This window comes from Monomorium pharaonis, unplaced genomic scaffold (assembly GCF_013373865.1).
Source record: "Monomorium pharaonis isolate MP-MQ-018 unplaced genomic scaffold, ASM1337386v2 scaffold_413, whole genome shotgun sequence".
Classification (NCBI taxonomy): domain Eukaryota; kingdom Metazoa; phylum Arthropoda; class Insecta; order Hymenoptera; family Formicidae; genus Monomorium; species Monomorium pharaonis.
The window spans coordinates 67,501-75,000 of record NW_023415707.1 but is presented as its reverse complement, the minus strand read 5'-3'; the positions used below and the strand labels follow the sequence as shown (position 1 = coordinate 75,000).

At 53.5% G+C, this 7,500-nt stretch overlaps 2 non-coding genes across 2 annotated transcripts; both read right to left on the bottom strand.

Moving 5' to 3' along the window:
- Nucleotides 1-950: 950 nt before the first annotated feature.
- On the bottom strand, nt 951-1,105 carry LOC118648401. The gene has a single exon (XR_004965282.1). It is a non-coding gene; the product is annotated as a 5.8S ribosomal RNA (ribosomal RNA).
- Nucleotides 1,106-2,110: 1,005 nt separating this feature from the next.
- On the bottom strand, nt 2,111-4,031 carry LOC118648387. Its single transcript, XR_004965270.1, has one exon. It is a non-coding gene; the product is annotated as a small subunit ribosomal RNA (ribosomal RNA).
- Between the last annotated feature and the right edge of the window lie 3,469 nt (nt 4,032-7,500).

Sequence of the window (7,500 nt, the reverse complement as noted above, 5' to 3'; positions counted from 1 at the left end):
TCTATCGCGCTCTGTCTGTCGACGACGACGACGACGAGACGTCACGGGAAACGCAGAGAGAGATAGAGAGGGGGGGTGCCACGCCACGCGTCTCTCGATCTCCGACACACCGCGTGCGCGCGTGTGCGTGGAGAGAGAGACGCGCACGGACACGGCCGCCGCCTCCTCCCGCGTCCCATGATCCTCCTCGCGTGCGCGTCATACAGACGTGGTATCAGAGAGAATCCGCAAACGTTAATCCGACACGGATGCGACGGCAGACGGGTAAACAACGACCGAGCGTGCCGGTCCCCACATGTTATATACACGTACTTCGTGGACTCGGACACGCGATCGGCCCGTGCTCCGCCGCGATCCAACACCGGTGTCGAGAGAGCGAGCGAACGAGCGAGCGTCTCGCCGCTGCTGCCGCTGCTCCGCGTCACCTCGACGAAGAGAACGCGCGCCGCGACTACTCTTCCAGCGTAACGATGCGCTTAACACCCCGTCTGTGTTCCGAGAGGAGTCCGTCGTCGAGCGCGCACCAGCTCCGAGAGACCGATATTGGGGATAGATTCCCCCCCTTGTGTCTCCGGACGGCGGCGCGAGGCGGACACCCTCCCGCGGGGTGGGCGCACGCGCGAGAGTAAACGCGCGTCTCTTCCCACACGCGTGTGCGTGTGTGCGTGTTTGGCGTGTCTCGCGTGTCGGGCACGCGAAGTGCTTCCGTCACGTTCTCCCATTTCATTTCAGACGACGCCCGGGGCGCGCGAGCGCGGACGCCACGCGGCGGAAGACCGAGAGAGAGCGAGAGAGGAGGAGAGGCGTTCGCTCTCGATCCGTTCCTCGTCGCCTCTTCGGCTCTTGCCTACCGCGCGTTCTTGCGTCGTGCGCGCAGCCTCCTGCGGGCGAACGTCCAGCGATCGCTCGTACGCTCAGTAAAGTGCGCAAGCAGTTTGTTGGTGCTAAAACGACCCTCAGCCAGGCGTGGTCCGGGAATTGTATCCGTGGACCGCAATGTGCGTTCGAAATGTCGATGTTCATGTGTCCTGCAGTTCACAAGTTGACGCGCAATTAGCTGCGTTCTTCATCGACCCACGAGCCAAGTGATCCACCGTTCAGGGTAATCGTTCTCTTATCCGCGTTCTTGCGAACGCAGAGCTTTCAAATACTTTCCGTATGCATCTTCATCTCTCCCTCTACCCGAGACCTAACCGGTTCGGGATCGAGGAAGAGGAGGGTGGCCCTTCGATCAGCCTGGCCGCGCGTCCGAGCACGCGCGGACCGCCGCCCCGTTTACGGGGGCTACGGCACAACGGGCGGGGATTACACGCGACGAATTTGCCGTCGAGAGCGAACGGAGCGTCTTCTCGAGCGTCTTCCCTTCCCAACTCTCTCACTCTCGAGCTCTCTTCCGAGAGCCGAGGGAGGGTGAGACGACGCCGAGAGCCGGGGCGAAAGTCTTTGAAAAACCATCGGGCGGGAGCGCGACGCGCTCGCCCCTCTAGCGCGCCAAAACGGCACACCGCTCTGCGCGCGTAGCGCGCGCGGCGGCGGGCACGTCTCCTGCGCGCTCTCAGGTTACCACCGGTAGGCGCGCGCGCGACGGCGCGGCCTCGCTCCTGTATCGCTCGCCTCGTGCGTACGCGAAGGCACAATGGTCGCCTCCTCTCTCTCTTCTACGCGACAACGGGACGACACGTCCCGAGGGGGAGAAAGAGAATTGGCCCCAAAGCGTTCGCGCTCCGACGCGACAACGGCACGCGCGCACACCTCACCTCGGTGTTGCGCGCGTCGTGGTATCCCCGCGTCGTATCGCAACAAATGTTATTCGGCGGCGTGTGCGCCGATCTCTCGATCGACCGTCCCGCGTTCGCGCGACTTGCGCGGCGCAGAGGCGAGAGAGTCTCGGCGGCACAGCCGAGCCGCGAGTGGTAGCGCCGCCCGGAGGGCGCGCGCGCGCGCGCAAGCGCGCGCGCGCGCCAACGACGCTCCTCTCGTACTACCGTCAATTCCATTTCTCCAATTTGTCTCTCTCCCATTCTTTACTCCAGTCGCCGACCCGGCCCGCGCCGCGCTTACCCCTAAGGGGCAAGAAGCGGTGAGCAAGGGGGACCTCCGTTAATAACGTTAATGATCCTTCCGCAGGTTCACCTACGGAAACCTTGTTACGACTTTTACTTCCTCTAAATGATCAAGTTTGGTCATCTTCCCGGCAACATCGGCAATGCCGACGCATTGCCGCGCACCAGTCCGAAGACCTCACTAAATCATTCAATCGGTAGTAGCGACGGGCGGTGTGTACAAAGGGCAGGGACGTAATCAACGCGAGCTTATGACTCGCGCTTACTGGGAATTCCTCGTTCATGGGGAACAATTGCAAGCCCCAATCCCTAGCACGAAGGAGGTTCAGCGGGTTACCCGGGCCTTTCGGCCAGGGAACACACGCTGATTCCTTCAGTGTAGCGCGCGTGCGGCCCAGAACATCTAAGGGCATCACAGACCTGTTATTGCTCAATCTCGTGCGGCTAGAAGCCGCCTGTCCCTCTAAGAAGATTTGTTTGTACGTTGGTAGTAAAAACCCGCCGGCCGAAGCCGGGGGCCTTCAAGATACCATAAGGTACGCCTATTTAGCAGGCTAGAGTCTCGTTCGTTATCGGAATTAACCAGACAAATCGCTCCACCAACTAAGAACGGCCATGCACCACCACCCACCGAATCAAGAAAGAGCTATCAATCTGTCAATCCTTCCGGTGTCTGGGCCTGGTGAGGTTTCCCGTGTTGAGTCAAATTAAGCCGCAGGCTCCACTCCTGGTGGTGCCCTTCCGTCAATTCCTTTAAGTTTCAGCTTTGCAACCATACTTCCCCCGGAACCCAAAAGCTTTGGTTTCCCGGAAGCTGCCCGCCGAGTCATCGGAGGAACTTCGGCGGATCGCTAGCTGGCATCGTTTATGGTTAGAACTAGGGCGGTATCTGATCGCCTTCGAACCTCTAACTTTCGTTCTTGATTAATGAAAACATTTTTGGCAAATGCTTTCGCTTCTGTCCGTCTTGCGACGATCCAAGAATTTCACCTCTAACGTCGCAATACGAATGCCCCCATCTGTCCCTATTAATCATTACCTCGGGGTTCCGAAAACCAACAAAATAGAACCGAGGTCCTATTCCATTATTCCATGCACGCAGTATTCAGGCGAGGATAGCCTGCTTTAAGCACTCTAATTTGTTCAAAGTAAACGTACCGGCCCGACTCGACACTCAGTAAAGAGCACCGCGACGGGATATTAGTTGGGCCGCCCCTCGCGAGGCTAAGCCCACCGGTAGGACGTCCCACATCACGCCAGTTAGACACCGCGAGCGGTGAACCGACGGTGTGCGACACAGATTCAACTACGAGCTTTTTAACCGCAACAACTTTAATATACGCTATTGGAGCTGGAATTACCGCGGCTGCTGGCACCAGACTTGCCCTCCAATGGATCCTCGTTAAAGGATTTAAAGTGTACTCATTCCGATTACGGGGCCTCGGATGAGTCCCGTATCGTTATTTTTCGTCACTACCTCCCCGTGCCGGGAGTGGGTAATTTGCGCGCCTGCTGCCTTCCTTGGATGTGGTAGCCGTTTCTCAGGCTCCCTCTCCGGAATCGAACCCTGATTCCCCGTTACCCGTTACAACCATGGTAGGCGCAGAACCTACCATCGACAGTTGATAAGGCAGACATTTGAAAGATGCGTCGCCGGTGCTAGGACCGTGCGATCAGCACAAAGTTATTCAGAGTCACCAAAGTAAACGGTGGACGCAACGGAGACCGCGCGCCACCGATTGGTTTTGATCTAATAAAAGCGTCCCTTCCATCACTGGTCGGGACTCTGTTTTGCATGTATTAGCTCTAGAATTACCACAGTTATCCAAGTAAATGTTGGTACAATCTAATGAACCATAACTGATTTAATGAGCCATTCGCGGTTTCACCTTAATTCGGCATGCACTGAGACATGCATGGCTTAATCTTTGAGACAAGCATATGACTACTGGCAGGATCAACCAGGGAGCTACTACGTGCGTGCGCGCGCTGCGTGAGCGGCGAGGCACTAGCTCGTCGTCGTCCGCGTCGTCGACTCCGAGAACGCGCGCTCGGTGAGCGCGCGCCCCGCGGAAGATCGAAACGAGCGTACGAACGGGCGAGCGAGCGAGCGAGCGAGCGGGCGGGCGGGCGAAAGCTTCGCCATCGCTGCTGCTCGGAGGTGTCGTTACTCCGCCGCCGGCGTCTTGCGAGCCGGTCGGCGACACTCTCTCATTTTTCTCTTCTGTCGTTACACTTCTTCTGTCAATTTCATTTCGTGTCATTTCAAGTTTTCTCATTCTCCCATATACGAACGGCGTGTGTAAAGCGCCGTTCAGCCCCGACGTTAGATCGACTGTGCGCGATGCACATCGGTCATCTCGGAACCTTGCGTTTGAATATAATTTCGCTACGGTGTACAAGTAAGCGGGAAGAGAGAGCGGCGCGAGACCGCTCACCTTCCGCCACTAGTCTCCGTGGAGTTGATGTTCGGTAAGCGCGACGATGCGTCCGGACACGTTCGTCTAAGAACGCGGGACGATCGCGCGGCCAACACTACGTGTGCGCGCCACATAAGAGCCATTCGGTCTTGCGACACCGACTCGTGGCAATGCTGTGTTTGAAAAATGTGCGTTGCGTACCTGAAAAAAGAAACGGAAGGGAAAAAGTGCCAGCGCGCTCTGTACGTAAGGGCTCGAGCGTGTACGGCTTCGTCGCCGTCGTCGTCGACGTCGCCGCCGCCCCGGAGCACCCCGCTTCGAGAGTCGAGTATCGACGAGGTGACGCATAGTCGCCCGCGATACGATCAAATCATGGTCCGTGTTTCACCATTTGACGTTCCGAGCTTCGGGAGACTCTTACGGAACGCACGAGACGCGAAGGACGCGCTCGTTCGTGTCGCTCGGCTCGCCGAGCGCACCGCACCTCTTATAATACCCAACCGTGCGGCCAGGCGGTCGGCGACGCACGGTGAATAGCACGGCGGTATACGGGCGAAGCGGCCGAGATCTCGACGCCCGAGGGACTTAGCCGCTCGGGAGCGGCGAGCACGGTCGTTACCTCCGGTCTCGGTCGACTCGCGAAGGCCTTCGGGACTGTAGCCGAAGACGCGACGCAGAGTCGCCCGCGATACGATCACAAATCATTGTTCCGTGTTTCACATTTAACGTTTCGAGCCTCGGGATACTCGTACGGAACGCACGAGACGCGAAAGACGCGCTCGAACCATCGTCCCTGTCGCTCGACTCGTCGAGCGCACCGCACCTCTTATAATACCCAACCGGCCGGCCAGGCGGTCGGCGACGCACGGTGAATAGCACGGCGGTATACGGGCGAAACGGGCGAGATCTCGACGCCCGAGGGACTTAGCCGCTCGGGCGCGGCGAGCACGGTCGTTACCTCCGGCGGCGCTCGGGACGTCGGAGGTACCTCCGGTCCCGCTCGACGTCGTCGGTGCCTCCGGCCTCGTTCGGGCGCCGACGATACCTCCGGCCGCGCTCGCGGTCGTCACCTCCGGCCTCGCTCGACGCCGTCGACACCTCCGGCCTCGCTCGAAGCCGTCGTTACCTCCGGCCGCGTACGCGGTCGTCACCTCCGGCCGCGTACGCGGTCGTCACCTCCGGCCGCGCTCGCGGTCGTCGCCTCCGGCCCCGCTCGACGCCGTCGTTACCTCCGGCCGAGTCCTACGGTCAGCCTCGGCCTGATATATATACATACATACATACATACATACATACATACATACATACATACATGCATGCATGCATGCATGCATGCATGCATGCATACATACATACATACATACATACATACATACATACATACATACATACATACATACATACATATACATATATATATATATATATATATATATATATATATATATATATATGTATATATATAAGATTGCGCTATTACGTTTAATTCTCATCTCGCTTACTTTCGACATTTTGTCGAAAATGACTAACGGAAAATAAGTCGTCTCGCTCATTCTGCCTCTGACTACCGTACGTTACACAATTGTCTCTAGCGCTTTGTCGAATACTCTGTGTGTTGTTGCTCCTTTTAATATTGTGTTTTAAGATCTGCTATTAACATAAAATATAAGTTTACAGTTTTCTGCAATACGCATACCAGTTTATGTTATTCGTAACGACGGTTTCCGTCGTTTTTAATCTTATAAATTTATTTTAATATGAAAACCGACTTACGAAAATATTTCATTATTTTTCATTTTATTATTAATTTGATTACACTATTGATTGGTTTACGTTTTTATTTATTATGACATAATTTGATACGCAATGAGCTGTTTTATGGTTGTTCAATGGTCATCTTGTTCAACTGTTTAATTATATTTTCGTGTCCATCCTTTCATTCATGTTTTAAGTTCATACATATTGGTAATGTATTATGACTGAAGATGACTAAGTATAGTCGAAACGTTTCTCCAACACAGTGCTATTAGTCGCGTTTATAATTATATAATGTTTACCTAATTAATTATAATGCTATTGAGAAAATTTGCCTTGGCTGTTTATCATATTATTTTTGCTTAGCATTAACGAGCCCTTTATAATTGTTTGTATTGTCGCTTACCTTCGCTACTTACTCGACTCCGACGACGTTATCCGGCTCGCCGTCGTCGATCGCCTACCTACGGTCCCGCTTACGCGCCGTCGTTACCTCCGGTCTCAACCGCGGTCGTCACCTCCGATCTCAAACGCGGCCGTTACCTCCGGCGGCGAAAATTTTCATATCCGTAATTAGATATTCACACATATAAGCATATATACTTACATATACGAAATATATATGCAAAGAGACATTGACCTATTTCGTTTAAGCATCAGTTCGAATACTCCCGTCGCCGCCCCGCGAGATTCAACCCGTCGTCGTTCCCGCCGGTCTCGCTCGCGTCCATCGTCGATATCCCTCCGGGCACACTCGAGCGCCGTCGTTACCTCCGGTCTCGCGCACGTACGTCGTTGATACCTCCGGCCCTAATGGCAGTCAGTACCTCCAGCGTCGAAAATACTCTCGTACGTATCACTTATACACAAACTTACATATACTAAACCAGGGTAATGTAAATGCAAATTAAAAAATAATGCATTACTTATTATTTTTTTAATAAATAATTATTTCTTTACTCATTAATTATTAAGAAAGTAATGCGTAATGAAAAAAGTCGCATTATACTTATTAAAAAGGTAATGCGTAATGAAAAAAATCGCATTAGTTATTAAAAAAGTAATGCGTAATGAAAAAAATCGCATTACTTATTAAAAAAGTAATGCGCAATGAAAAAAGTCGCATTACTTATTTAAAAAGTAATGCGTGATAAAAAAAATCGCATTACTTATTAAGAAAGTAATGCGCAATGAGAAAAATCGTATTGCTTACGTATTAAAAAGGTAATGCTTAATGAATAAAAATCGCAATTAATTATTAA